The 15,415-nt window shown below is 43.2% G+C and overlaps 1 protein-coding gene across 1 annotated transcript in view; it reads left to right on the top strand.

The window, feature by feature from the left end:
- Positions 1 to 13,222, top strand: part of BMP2 (bone morphogenetic protein 2) — a 107,156-nt gene extending 93,934 nt beyond the window's left edge. The window contains exon 6 of the transcript XR_011325476.1: positions 12,274 to 13,222. The gene's annotated coding sequence lies outside the window, so the exon portion shown is untranslated. The remainder of the gene's footprint in view (positions 1 to 12,273) is intronic.
- Positions 13,223 to 15,415: the final 2,193 nt, after the last annotated feature.

Raw genomic sequence — 15,415 nt, 5'->3', positions numbered from 1 at the left:
AACCACTCACACCAAATCTGTGATTCACGTTGCAGAGACTACGATGGGATTAGGCACAGGTCTTCTCTAGGTCCCACAGTGACAGCAATAGCAACGGTCCATGAGACACCACTTATTCACTAAGCAATAAGCAATATTAATTTCTTTATGACTTTGCTGAGCCCTTGGATTCCAGCATCTTTTTTTCACCTGTCACACATGGATTCCCATGCTGTGAAATGCATGTCATTGCTAAGCAGATCAACAGACTTCATTAAGAAGCCAAGCAGCTTCTTACAGCAGAAAAACAAGTCTCCAGTGTTAAAGCTAGAGGTTATTCCAGACATAGAGCTACAGATTCATTTTGGGCACTGCCATTGTGTGAGAATCCCATGCAAAAATACCCCCTTGACATAGCCCGAAATCACATGGGTTTGAAAATGCGAGCGTGACGCCTGAGGCCAGATGTGTGGACTGGAAGGCTGCTGGCACTGTGCGTAGGCACATCTGCATGTCAGGTAGTTACTCATCCCTGCATACTTCCCTGATAAAATCTGGATTGCCTAAAGCTGGTATTTTCACTCCAGTTTCCTTATCAAGGTATTTATCACCTCCTGTCTGTGCCTTGCAGACTGAGGGTGTTAAATGCTCCCTTACTCTCTCAGCAGTACAGTGAGCTCAAGCATGTAGGAGCTGCTGTACAGGATGGGATTTCTAAACCCACTGGAGCACGCAGTGGGTGGCTGCTGGCCTGGGCTCGATAGAATCTCACCCTGTTTGTACCTGGGATGTTGCTCTTTTGATCCTCACGCTGGCTTTCTGCAGCTGGCGGGCTCCTTCCTGTCTTTCGGGGCATTTGTTGTGGTGTTTTCTGGTAGTTCCTGATTGCATTTTAAAAGCTGTTGTCTCCTGTGGAGGGCTCTATCCTGGTATAGCTGTTGCACAGCTGCATGAAGAGAAGGATAGTTTGGGATGAAGTTATCTCAGGAATGGCAGAAGTATATATAGCACCTCAATATATACACATAACATCTTTTTCTCTCAAAAATAAAAAGCAGCTCTCTGTCTCTCTATGTAACAATATTGAGATAGACCTGTGATCACAATCACAAACACAAGCTGCCCCTGGAAATTTTGAGTAGTCCCTTTCCAAGAGCACCCCCCACCTCTTTCCCACCCACTGGTGATATCAATCATCTATTTTAGCCAATGGCTCTCATACCCTCCTCTTCCCAGAGGGAGAACATCACTCTGAACCCTGCACAGGGTGCCCTTGATAGCTCTGCTGTTCCCCTCCAAGCTCAATAAAAGGGGAAAAAGAGGGACAGGTTCTGAAACACAGTATCTTAAAAATTTTTAATTTCCTTCAGGAAAAGTAGTATTTGATTATCCATTAGGGAAACCTAAGCAACAGATGTGTTTCAGTTTGATTTCACAAACATGGTAAATATTTCATCAGTTTAAGAATAACATTTGTGGAGATTGATCAGCTGGCTCTACATTCTGTTGGGGAAGAACATAGTTTATTTTGGGATGCTGATTCTTACAAACAACACCATCCTGAACAACTTCCGTGACCTAGGAATATAGCTTGGTATCAATCAGTTTTAAAAGGAGGCCTTTTGGCTAAACTCAAACAGAATGAAATGAGATGCAGTTTGATTTCAGAAATACCACCACGTTCTTTTAGTTCAAAAAAATAACAATACAGAGTCTTTCAGATTTCATATAAAAAGATTTTCTTCTGACATTTCTGCTCCATTTTTTTATTGCTGTTTGGGGTGTAGGAAAAAAAAAGGCAGAACTATCCCATGGGGTAGATTTCCAAATTATTTGAAATTTCTGTCTTGACATAGGCTGGCTGAAAAAAGAGTGATCTCCCCAGCTGCCTTTCCTAGAGCAACTGCCCAACTGTTACCAGCTTGAGCAAACTTGTTTAAATCCCACCACTACACCCCTCCACACATGCAGTGGTCTTGGAATGCTAGACAACACTTAATGGAACCCAGGAAAAAGACCTCTATTTTAGCGTTTAACCCCTCTGTGGTCTTTCTGCTGAAAGATGTTAGACTTGGATCTAAGGTTGTTGTCATACTTGACAGTGCTGGTGAGAGCACTTTGAACCCCACCAGCTGTGCAAAATGAGCTCCGTCCACTGGCAGTGGTGAAGGAGAACCAAGCAGGATTCATGGGGCTGGTTTTTCCCATTACTTTGGTTTTTGGACAAGCCAGCACTGAAATCAGAGATGACTGCATATCTGAGGTGGCATTAATTAGGTGCCAATTGCAATGAAGACGTGATGACATGGGCTCCAACAGGAGCTGTCTGCCTGGGATCATATCCTGCATCCAAGCTATAACCTGCTTTGCATCCTCCCTCCCGGGGGTATTAAGACCAGCTAGGCTAAAACCAGCTTGAGACATGCCTGTTCTTGCTGTGGTTTCTCCTCGGACTCTCTCAGGAGCTGTGATTTTTTGGAGGTGTTGTGCACCTGCTGCAACCCCTGCCTCCATGCCTGGGTGCTGAGTGCCCAGAGCATGGGGAGAAGCAGTCCTGAGAGGCCTTTGAGCAAGAAGTACAGGAAAGCAGATGCTTTACAAAATGCTGATCCACAGTTTTGTCCTGTCCTGCAACCTCCAAAGACAGTGCACAAGAATAAAATGTAGGGAACCATGTAGTGTGAGAGAGCAACTAAAAAATTACTCCTGTAGTGAAGAAACCACATAATATATTCAAGATGTCAGAGGTTAGCTGTGGTGCATGTGAATCATGCTGCAAATACCTCACCTTTAACTTTACCATCGTAATTAGATTACAAAGTTTTTATTACAGTTTTAAATTCTGCCTTTATAGGTTGCTGCCCAGCTGTGCACTTAAATCTGGTTTTATCACACTTTCTGAGCTCATCACATTTAATTCTGCCCCTACGATGCTGGATTAACTTTAAGGGTCGCTGAAGTCAGAAGTCACTCACCCTTGCCCTACTAATGGATTCACACCATCCCCGCACGGCCCCGAAGAGTGATGTGTACAGTAAACTATATTTATTGGCATGGTGGAGGAGAAGGGGCATTGGGGTTGTTTATTTACTCCACCGCTGTGCTTAGCTATCAGGGTATTTGCACAGATTACTGCATCAATGAGATATTGTTTACCTCCATGTAATATCCTGTTGCAATGAAGTCTTCTCAGCAGCATTGGTCTGAGAGCTAAAAAGGAGAATATTTAGGTCCGCCTGTGAGAAGTGGATGGCTGAATAATGAGGTATATAGACCTGTATTATCTGAGGAACTGATCAATTGTCTCCATTCAGAAATCCAGAAATCACACCCTGCTGTCACACTCACTCCTGCTAGAAAGCCCAGACCTGGTATTTTATGGATCTTGTCTCTGATATTTGAGGCAGTCCCGGAAAAATAAAAAAAATATTATTTTTTTCTAAAGGTGACTTCTTCGCTGTTTCCTATCATCAGGAAAGCAGGGCAAGGCACAAATTAAACTCTTCATCTAAACAACGTTCCTCTCCAGGTTTTACCTCAATCTGTTTTTCTTTGACTAGCAAAGATTAGGTGGGTTGGTGTTAGATACCACCAAAACAAGGTGATCCATTGTCCTGAAAAATTCATCGTGTAAATGGCCAAATAAAGGGGAAATCATATTCTTTCTATTAAAAAAATGGAGAAATGAGGTACTGAATGTCTAAGTGATTTACATGAAGTCACAGGGGGAGTCTGAAAGGGATCTGGGAAATAAAACTAGCTCCAGTGGAAAGGTCATTTCTTTCTCTCTTGCAGGGGAATACTTTGAACAGAATTAGAACAGACCTGAGCCAGAGATGGACAGCAGGGACTTTAATGAAAAATGGAGGGCAAAATTCATCACTGAGTAACGCCATGACAATTTTTGACCTTTGCCATTCAGTGACTAGACACAACATTTTTGGAACTGAGGTTAATAATCTTCTGCAATATACAACCTTCTCCCAAGGAATGTGTGGTGATTAGGGCAAAGAATTTCACATGGTCACAAAAGATCTATCTCAGAGTCCTGGGCTTATAAAATACTCTATTTCCTCCATTAATTGTGTCCACGTGGAGCTGTAACTAAGTAGCTGAAACAAATAAAACCAAAGTAATATTGTTTCCTTTTAAAATATTTCACTTAATTTGTGGAAGAGGTTTGGGCTCATTAAAAATAGACCATCTCCCATGAGGGCTTTTTGCTTTTCTTCTCCAAGTCTCTCAACCAATCCTTAGTAATGTGTACAGCAGCACACTCCTCCTCAGCACAGCCCTGGCTGGAGCTGCTCTCATTTGACTCAGCAGCTCTTGTCATGCTCGACAGCAAGGGCAGGCAGCGCATGTTTGGCTAAGCAAAGTGAGGCCTTGGTGTCTTCTGATGCGTCATTGCTCTGAGATGAACAGTCGGTGTTGCTGACTAGAATTTCCTCCTACCTCCAGCTCACTAGGAAACTCCGCTCCTTCCTCCCACATTAAGATGTGGCTATCACAATCCATGCTTTTTTTGTGGAAATGACAATATGTTCACTGTGACCAAAGGTGCAAGCAGTGCCTAGACCTCAGCTAGAGCCTACACAGTTGAAGCTATTGTGCAGGCATTTGGCTGCTTCTAGTGGATCTTAGTCTGTTCCCTGATCTTCCAAAGTAAGCTATGAATCAGTTACAGGTGACATCAGAAACCACTGTGTCGCCAACAGACCATGACAATTCCTTTCCCTGGGCTAATGTCAATCACAAAGCAGGGGACAAAGCACGCAAAACAGAGGCAAAGAGCAACCTGGAGCAAGGGCGTTAGGCTGCAAGAGCAACCTTCAGAAGAGATCAAATGATTCCACAGATTCCTTTCCTGTTTAACTTCATTTTTTTCACCTTCATCAGGATATCTTTTCCTCTTAAGTCCACTCCTCCAAAAGAACAGCATCCACAGCCATGACTCTCTCTAAACAAAAATGGGGCAAGATCCGGTGATTCCATATAGTCCCTTGCAAACTCTCCCATTGCTGGTGTGCTCTGACCTGGAAAGTGCTCGCGCTGCAGCGTGACTGGGGCAACACCAAGACCCAAGGGTGGTTGATGGAATGATCTGACCAAAGGGGGCCCAATATGCATGTGTTTGCAGAAGTTACAGGAAGCTTAGGGCAGAAGTTGAGACCATGATCTCCTCCACGCTAGCATGTTTCACAAGGTAGTAATGTCCTGTTGGCACCCAACATTCTTTCCCTCTCCCCCACTACTGATGTGGCCCCAAATACTCATCAGGTATCTGGGATAGATGTTATGGTATATATGCTTCAGCCCTGTTTTATGAATACATTTCCATAAAATTGGATCCTGTGATCCCTCTCTGAGTTTCTCCTTCTCTCTTGCAGGCTCAATTGCACTGTAGAAGAATTTATGCCAACATTACCAACCAAACTATTTGTGAGGGCACCCCAGACAAAAGATGTTAGAGGAGTTCAGAGGCTCCCCCAGTGCTGGGTCACTCTAGTCCTTCTCACTGGTTTTCTCCTTCTAGGGGGGAAGCCACATCTGGAAAATTACTGGTGTCCTGCTGTTCACTATGGACACCACTGGGAACTGGCATATGGTCTTGTAAACTGTGATTAGATCTACAAAGTAAACTCTCATTATGACCTCTCTCAAGGTCTTTAAAAACACATTTCCCCAACTACTATGATTATATACAAATTCTTTCATTTTGGTAATAACAACATCATCCACATTTTCTTCTCTCCCTCCTCCTTTTTCTGATCATAATCTTGTTAGGCACAATAGAAAAATCATTCCATAATTCTCTTTTCTCCCCATGCTCTCCAACTCTGGGCATGAAAACTCTCCTCCCACCAGAAAAAAATATAAATACAAACAGCTTCTCTGCTTTGGATGAGCTGAACGTGAAGCATGGGGCTTTTCTGGACCACATTAAAAGGTAACTATAATCAGCCTTTCACTAGCATCATCATCAGTATTATTAACATTAGTATTATTATTATTGCTTTTATTAGAGCCCCCCTTAGAGATAGTAGCCAAGATCAAGGCTTGATGACTGTTCAGATACTGTACAGACATAGTGTTAAGGCAGTCCTTGCCCTCAACGGCCTGAAACATATCTGACCAATCCAGACACGAAACAGAGTGCGGGACACTGGGTAAGACACTTTGTCAGTGTGAGAACCAGAACCCAGCTCAATTAATCCTGTGTCACTGCCATTCCTCTGCTGCTTCTCTGCATAATTTGAATTCTTCCTTCTGCAGCCTCTACTGATCATCAACATGGCTGTACCAAATGCCTCTTCTTCATGCGAGGTGCAAAGCCCAGAATTGCCATCACTCAGCCCCAGGAAACACACTCCCAGCAACTGACTGTCATGGCAGTGAGGTTTTGCCCAAAAGCCTGTCCCCACTGTAAGAGCTGTGGGAGAACGAGAGCAGGATGAAGATTTCTGCCCCAAGTATACTTATTCCAGAGTATAATGTTCTGCTCCAGGCAGGAATGCACTAGTCCCAGGTGACTTCAAAAGAGCTAATTCAAGATCACCTCTCAGCCTGTAAAAAGCCGAGCAGGAGAGCTGGACCTGCCGACTCTGCAGGGACCAGTTTAGGTACAGCAGCACCTGGGAAAAAGGCATTTCACCGCAGCAGGATAACTCAGTGCGTTTAAGTCATTCTGGCATCCTCTGAGGGACAACGTGCAAAACCTACGTACCTGACAGAGGGCTATGTATTGCTTATATCAGATCTGTGAAGAATCGTGTGATATTATTAAATATTTGCAATGTTACAATTGTAACAGAATATCCCACTCAGATGTATCATGGGAACCAAAGAGGTAAAACTATCCAGCAGCAGTTCGCTCCACAATAGGGACTGTGCATGCAGGTCACATATGTCTATACAGGCATTTTGTGGATCGTGTTTATCTATACGTCATAAATGGAGACACAGACATAAGAACACTTGATTTTAAGGACTGAATCACTTGGCTTTGATAAGATTTTTATCTAGATAAAAACTGAATTGATTGACACCTCATATTTCTTGGGTTTAATGAGCTCATAACTGCACTTTAATTGGTTTAATTACTAGAACATAATATTACAGGTATGTAGTATAGACCTGTAATACAGAGTTATACAATATATTATATATGCTATACATAATAAAATGCAACATGTAATATAACACAGGTTTTCATAAGAATTATTACTAGGATTATCAGTAGTGAATTTTCAGCGACGTGAATAGAAATTTCCTTTAAGTAATGTCTTCAGGATTCGGCCCTCCTTGTATAAGCTTCTAAGAACAACATACATATGAGGAAAATGTGAAGGCTGTGAAATATGAAATTATTTGTAGGCTAGGGTGGGATTTGGCTTCAGTAAGCTCAGGGTCTAAGTTCCTCCAAGATGTTTAGACACCTCACTCCCATTTAAAATTTCCACGTGCACTTCAGAAATACAATTTTTCCTCTAGCTTTTTCCAAGGCTGGCTCAACACTCACAGCCTTTTCTCAATCTATTTATTTTTTTGTCTACATTTTGGAAATAATTATTAACAGTCACCCACTGTTTTCCTAACATAATTGTTTAGATCTCTCCAATGACACAATTAGCATCTGGGAGAAACACCGTAGTATGCAATTGTGTCTTTAATTATCTTTCCATTGTGTGTAGAGATGCTATGTGCCAAGGCAGTTATTACACCTGACAAGGACAATGTATTTACAATGGGTGTTTATACAGGCTAATTCCTCATAAAAATACCTTGACAGAAAGTGCTCCACCTGCCTTCATGTTCCCTATCACAACTGCTAATTAATATTATCGTGCTGAAAATGATCCTATCAATTAAAGCCTCTTCTGTCATAACCACTGTTCCCTGCCTAGCTATGCTAATTAACCTGCCACTGACTCACATGCAGGGAAGGATGTTCACCAGCCAGACTTCGTCTTGCTGATCTGATTTCCATTGCTCTGCTTGGTTTTGCACAGAGCCCTCCTTTCAGCTAAGCATGTGCCTCCCCTGAAGCACACTACCCAGTCAGTTTGCCTCTCCACTCAGCAATTCTTACGCTCAGCTACTGCTGCTGATTCAGGGTTTAAAGCTACATTCAGGTTCCGTGGTAAAGTTCTCATTGATTTAATTGGTTAAGAGGGCTGACAATAAGCATATATTTGAAGCCAAGTGCCATCTGATTTGCTTTGCCAGTCACACTGGTTAAAATACAGTGGTGAGTGCGCTCCGTGCTCTCGGACAAAATTATTCTGCAGGACAGTGCACACAACAGTTGCAGCTGTTCTGAATTTTCTGTGTGTTTTTCAAGCTAAAATGATGTTTATATTGCTTGCATAAATAAGACTTGATCCTTCAAACTGAAACAGAGTGGAACTGCTTTGCAGATCTGGTCTCTGGGAATTGTATGAGGACTAGGAAGGACGGTGGTGAAAGCCTGCCATCAGTCCCAGAAAAGTCAGGTTCAAAGAGCGACTATGCTTTGTGCAAGATGCTTTGGGCTTCATTTTGGGCTTGTATCTAGGTATGTAAGGATACAAACAGAAGTCTAATAGGATTGTCAAAAGGACATTACTCACCCCTCGGGAGGCTGCCTCTCCTGCCAAAGAGCTCCTGCACGGCTCAGCTCAAATTGCAAAACCTCCATGTTCTTCTGTTTCTCATCTGTTACAAGCGAGATAATTACAGAGGTGCTAAGAGGATAAACATAGTAAAGTCTGGGAGGTGCTCAAAAAAAAGAAGCATGTAAGATAGATGGGGCATGACTAGTTACTCTTGTCTCAAGGCATGCCTGAGCTCTGTAGCGACACAGACAGGGCTTCTTGCCAACTGAAAAATCAGCTGTGATGTCTCAGTGGCCAAGGGGGCTGAGTGACGGCTCTGAGGAAATGGGGTTGTCCTCTTTGGGTTTGCTTCAGATCAGCTGCTGAGTGATGTTGGACTCTGAAACTTTCTTGGGCCTTTTCAATGTTCAAGAAATCGACAGGCTATCCCTGGAGGACCACTTTAAATCAGGTTTCTGGTGTCCCTCTGTGCAACTACAAACATCAGTGAAATCACATGGAGGGGGGAAAAAAACCCACTCCAATCTCCTCTTTTCCAACTCTCCAAGAAAGACTAGCTTAAAATACAGAGGAGCATTCCTACTGGAAGCTGCTGTTCACTCATCCCAGCTTGCTGGGCTGTCCTTGACGATAAAGCTGTTTGCCACATGTTGCTCAGTGGCACTACAGCGATTATGTCAAACTAGGACAGCACAGTGGGGGAACCCGTCCTGCCGACCCAGCAAGCGGGGCCTACGCAGAAGGAAACAAGATCTTAAGAGAAAGGATGTCACGTGATGAGCCACTGCCTTTTTTCCTTGGGACCAGCTCTGCAGTGCGTGTTACAGATTAAATTCTAGGCAAATGTAATGAAATCTTGTGGAGTGATGGCAAGGTAAGAAACCCATGTGCACGTGCCTTCTGGCAGATAAGGCATTCAGACTGCTCTTTCTGGAACTAACCAGTAACAACAAAAATAAACAGAAAAAGGGAAACAAACAAAGCTTAAAAATTGAAAGCATCTTCCAGTGTACAAAATGAAGCAGTCAATCAAATAGGCTAAAGGCAGAGGAAAAGATGTGGAAAAATCAAGGCTTTTTTACCCCTATGAAATCATGGGATTCTTGTAAAGAGAGGCAGAGGAAATATTCTCAGAGAAATGCAATGGTGCCACTGTGAAATGAAGCAAGTTGTCAGCACACTGTGTCTGTGCATCTACAGCACTAACGAGGGTTAAGGCATTGCAGAAAATATTCTACTTAAACCTGTTCCCAAAGCACCCCAGGATCCCCTGGCCATGAGGAGCACTTCCCCCCCCCCCCCAGGTCTCCTTCTGTAGCAATCTTGTTCTTCCTCCTGTGTTTGGAGAAGGGCTGGAAGGTGGCTAGGATTGACTGTAGAGCCTGTACATCATAGGCAAATACCCTTTATGGAAATACCTGTTCTTGTCAGGGACTCCCATGAGAGCTGAAGGTATGCAGCACCTCACTGGATCGGTACTTGCTATTGCCACTAGTAATAATAATAAAGGGCAGGGGAAGAAATAACACTGCAACCTTGAGGTCTGTGTGTGCTGGGTGAGCAAGGATTCCACAGGGCACTCGATTCTGCTTCCTCTGAAGCAGCGGTAAATAGAAATGGTTGGTAAAACTTCAGAAGAACCATATACGTATGTGGTTATACAGACTAAATATAAGGAATACACATATCTTTCTTTGAAGCATGCTGTGCTACCAAAAGGGAATCACTTAGCAAGAACAGATCCCTTTTTGACTGCACTTTGCTTTGAAAGGAAAACATCCAGAGGAAAAACAAAAATGCCAAGAGCGTTGCAATTGTGCCATTTCAAAATTTAGGGCATGAAGCATTTGGCTTTTTCGCCTTCAAGTTCTCACATAGATTGTTATGCAAGACTGTGAAAAACAGGAATGGAGACAACAGACTTGGGCTCACTTTTTGGGAGAAATTTTACTTTTGGGGTGATTATTAAACTCTTAAGTCAAATTTCAAAATTCCTTCTTGTCAGGGCATTCTGTTTCGAGTATTGCTTATGTGTCTCTATATTACCACCATCACAACAGGAGCTACACATCACATCTCCTAGTGTACTAATCCTCACAGACCCCATGGCCCACAGTTGTGGAAACTGAGGCAAGGAGCAAGTAGGTGATTTTTATAACTTGACAGAGACCATCACTGACAGCACTAGGTGACGAGCTATTTATAGTCAGCCTGTGATCCGCAGCTCTGTCAAAAAAATCCCCTTTTCTACTCTGGTTTGAGTCAGCCTGAGTAATGACAAGGAGTCTTTTGTTGTTGCCATTCGAGGACTTGGCTGTTGGTTCGAGCTCTCGCGCTCTCATTAAGGAGGCAGCGAGGGGGGAGCAGAGTGCCGATCCCAGCGGGAACACGTGTCCTAGGTTGGCCCATCTGCAAAATAATTCTTCCGTGTGTCATCTAGGCCAAAAGCTGAGTCTGGGATCTGCTACATGGCTAAGTTCCCTCCCCGCAGCGGCCAGAGCAAGTGTGGTGACAGTTACAGGGAAAGAAATTGAAATGTTTTGGGGAGTTATGGCATGGAGAGTGACATCTGTGGCAATGGGCTCATTAAGTGAAGGATTTGGTGTAATACATATTGCAACAAGGTCATATTCTCAGAAAACTAGGACTTGCCAGAAAAATGAATTAAATCAGCCAGGCTTATGATTTGGTTTGATTGCTTCCAAACTCATCTTTAATCTAAGTTCTTTTCAAGGTCATCACAACTGGGCTTGCATGAATCTTGGGGCCTAATCCTCATCTGGTGCAAGCTGGAGTGAATCCATTTAATTCAAGGGACCCTCGCCAGTTTACATCAGATTGTGGTTATTTTTAAGGGTAGGTCATTTAGAAATATGTAAGTACTTATTTCCAGCCATACTTTTTGAAAAAAGCAAATAAATCTGAAACCTACCAGGATACAGAGCATCGAATTTTTTTTATTTTTTTTATTTTTTTGAAGCCATAGAACAACTATCCCCTATGTTGAATCACTTACACTATAACGCAGGAAACCCAAGGATGTAAACAACATTGAGGTCTCCATAGAGCATTCCCCAGTTCATCTTTTGCCAAGAGGGGATATCCTTGATTCTGGTCTAGGTGCTAGGCTGGTCACTGTGCTTAACAGCGGTGGCAGTCAAAAGTGCCACCAGGAGAGAAATTGGAGGAGACCAAAGGAGACGTTGCTCACCTGCAGCCTCCAGAACCTCCCACAACCCAGCCCTGTTGCTCCTCCTTCAGCATCCCTGTGCTCTCACCAGCTTCTCCCAGGCTCACCCCCACTGATTGAGGAGGTGCAGCTCCCATGAAATAAATGGGGTCCTTTCAGATTATACCAGGTGAGGATTCAGCCATGGGATTCGGACAAGCCCAGGTTTGACAGCCCCATGAAAGAACTTGGATGAAAGATGTATCTGGAAGCAACGAGCCTTGAACAAACCCTGAACCCTATGTCAGCTTTCAAAACTGGCCAACCTCAGCTTCCAGAACCCCAAACAGCCCCTCTCCAGATTGAATTTTGCAGCTTCAAGGAGGAAGACCAACCATGACTTGCCTCACTGCTGGGATGGGCTGGCTATGAATAGTCCTGTCATGCAAGAGGGAGTACAGACTTTGTGAATTACTTCTGATTCTTCATCTCTAGTGATGATTCCTCTTTCCACGTCCTAATTTCTAGCCATGGTGAATTGCGTCACTCTCAGTTCCACAGACCTGTATCCATGGGAACATTCCTCATCCATGGGAACATTCCCCATCCATGGGAAAAGCCACAAGGTAATGAATGAATGCATTTCCCCAGGAAGAAGAGACTGTTCACAAGTTTAAGAAGAAAAAAAGCTGATTACCTGGATTGAACATAGTTTGGTCGGTCGGAAGAAGCTTCAGCAGCTCACTGAAGGAGAAAGAAAAAACACCCACTAGCACTGGTTTCTAGAGAAATAAGCTTAAGACCCAGGGATGACTCAGGGAGCAGAGCTTTTTCACTGCTTTTTGGACTGTAGCCTCTAAAGACTTCAGTGCAATGGTCTCCAAGCAAGATTGAGAACCCTGGGTATTATCTGAATACAGAAAGAATGAACAGCATAGCCTAATGAAGTACTGAGTAGAAGAAATACTTATTTTGCTCTATGCTTTGGGTTTGGGTTTTTTTTGTTTGTTTTTTTGTTTGTTTGGTTGGGTTTTTTTGTTGTTGTTTTGGTTTTTTAACATCCTTTGCACTTGAATAATTGTCTCCCTTAGCAAAAATGGTGCACATAATATACGGCAGAGGCAAAAGAGCTATATTAAAAGCTATAATTACTGCTGTTTAACAATTAGTAGCTCTATTTGAAGATGTTTTGAATAAGATTTATGGTATGTTTTCTAATTTTTAATTTATAATTATGGGGAAGAAGCTTAGCCTTGAGTATTTCTCCTCTGAAAAATTTAAAATAACATATAGTACACTTTTGGTGTGTAGAGAGGAATACTAAAACAGGAAAAAACATGTAGGAAGAAAAGGATAAAGTTTTTGTGTGTGTGTAAGCAAGGTTTAAATGGAATAATTAAATTTACCATAATCAATAAAATGTGTGAGTCAAGTTTATTGAAGTGGCTATTTCCCATTGCATAATTTCCCTGGGGAACTTTCATTTTTAATTCAAAAATAAAATAAAAAAAATAAATAAAAAAAACAAACCCCTGAGCACTTACTGTAAATATGCCAGCATATGTGTGAGGTTAAGAAAAGCACGAGCCTACACCCAGGAATCAAAGAGGGGCTTACCACTGCTTTGACACTAATTGTAAAAGCTGAACATTTTCTAGAACCATAATCAAATCTTAACTGCCATGGGGGACTCATTCAGCAGCTCACAGTAATTCTAATAAGATGCAGAGCCTTTCACCTTTAGGTCACCAGTTCAAACCCACTTTGGGTTGGTTAGTAAACAGAAGGTAAATCCTGAGTCCAGTGCAGTGCCAGAGCATCTAGAGTAGATGCCAGAGCAGCTGTTGGGTACAAGTAGGAAAGTGTTTTCCCATCCATCCCATGTCATCCATGCTTCCCCTGGGATTGGCATGGCAACCTCCTCCAGGGGCTCACCTCATCTTTCTTGGCCTCAGATCCTCCCTTCTGGAAAGGGGATGGGAAACCCTTCTTCTTGCTTCCCTTCCTCCATTTCAGCTGGAGCCTCCCCGGATGCCCCATAGCACCTACCGCCAGAGACCCTGATCTTGCCACGAGGTTTTTCAACACTTCTGTAACACCTTTCCCAAGAAAACGTAACTAGCGATATCATCTCTGTCCCACTTCCATGTATACAATTCCTCTTAATTAATTGTTTCATTTACTTGAGCACCACATTGGAAACAGACTAATCAAACATGTAATTGAAAATAACAGGCCCCCACCCCGCTGCCCTAGGCCGCACAACAAACAGTTCTGCCAATAACGGCAGCATTTGAAAACTGAAGCCGAGTCCTTGCCTCAGCACTTCGCCTGGCTTCAGGTAGAACTTCACGCACCGCTCTGAGCTGCTTGTACACGAAATCACAACTCCAGCTGAGGCCCCTGGCACTGCCAACAGCCCCAAAGCATCTTAAGTTTTATGGCAAACACCCCACGCATACCCTGCTACACCAACACCTGGATGGGTCCTGGCTCTACTGTGTCTTCCTTGAGGAAGCCATGAATGTTTGTTTCAAACTGTGTGACGTATCAAAAGGGAGCTACATGATCCAATCAGCCTAAAAACACATTGCTACCAATATGGACAGTCTCCTCTCTCCTTCAAACACGTGTCCCCCTTCCCACATGCATGGGGATGACTCAGAGGCTGCTTTAAGGTATATAGTTATAGTATGCAACCCCATCTTTCTGGCTATAATGATATGTACGCTTCTGTGTATGTGTGTGAGTGAATATAATAGTCTGAGGCCTTAATTATGTCTTATTAATACAGCTGAGAGGTTGAGGAGCTCTAAGGAACAATTCATTCATTGTCCTCTACACATCTGGGTTAATGTTTCCTCCTTGGATTAGTCTGTACCAGTGTGTTCCCTCTCTGCTCACCACAAGATAGCAGTGCCAATTTCCATCCGTGGCAGCTCCAGTGACAGCTGTTTACTTGGAAGCTCATGGATTTGATACATGGGTGCTAGCCACAAATTAATGGAATACTTTCCAGATGCAATGTCTTTAAATATTCAAACAATAAGCCAAAAGCACTAAGCTGTTTTGGCCATTTTTTCCCTTAACACTGAATGTCTCTCAGAGATGATGTAAACACAATTTCTTGGGGCAATGACCAGAACACTTAAGATATTTCAAAGGTGAGCGGCAGCATGAGGTGCTGGATGGTAGACAGTTGATGGTGCCATTTGTCATCTGAAGCCAAGACCTGAAATGTCCAAGCAAGAAAAGCAGAATAAAGAAGAAAAAAGAAGTATTGAGGGTAACTGTTAGCAGGTTGCCTTCCCAGCCTGCTCTGGTCAGGAGCTGCATGTGCTGGCCTGGACTCCTGAGCTCAGGTGAGCTGTGCTTGGCATGGGATCCAAAGAGCAGCTCCCAAACCATCTCCAAAGGCTCATCTGGAGCATTTCAAAGCAACAACAAGAGTCTGCTGAAGATGGTTACAGTGGACAAGGATCACTAAAACACCTCAAACCTCTCCTTGGCTAGATGTCATCTAGAAATCCTTGAGCAGAGGAGTTGTTACCTAGCTCACAAATGGAGACCAAGATCTGCCTCCAGGTGTGCCTTTCTCCCAAGCCAGACCTTTAGCGATGGCATTGCTCCTATGACCTCAGTTTGCATTATATGCACCCTAATGCTGAGG

This window comes from Haliaeetus albicilla, chromosome 7 (genome assembly GCF_947461875.1).
Source record: "Haliaeetus albicilla chromosome 7, bHalAlb1.1, whole genome shotgun sequence".
Classification (NCBI taxonomy): Eukaryota; Metazoa; Chordata; class Aves; order Accipitriformes; family Accipitridae; genus Haliaeetus; species Haliaeetus albicilla.
Note: the sequence above shows the minus strand (reverse complement) of the source record. Positions and strands in the feature narration are given on the sequence as shown.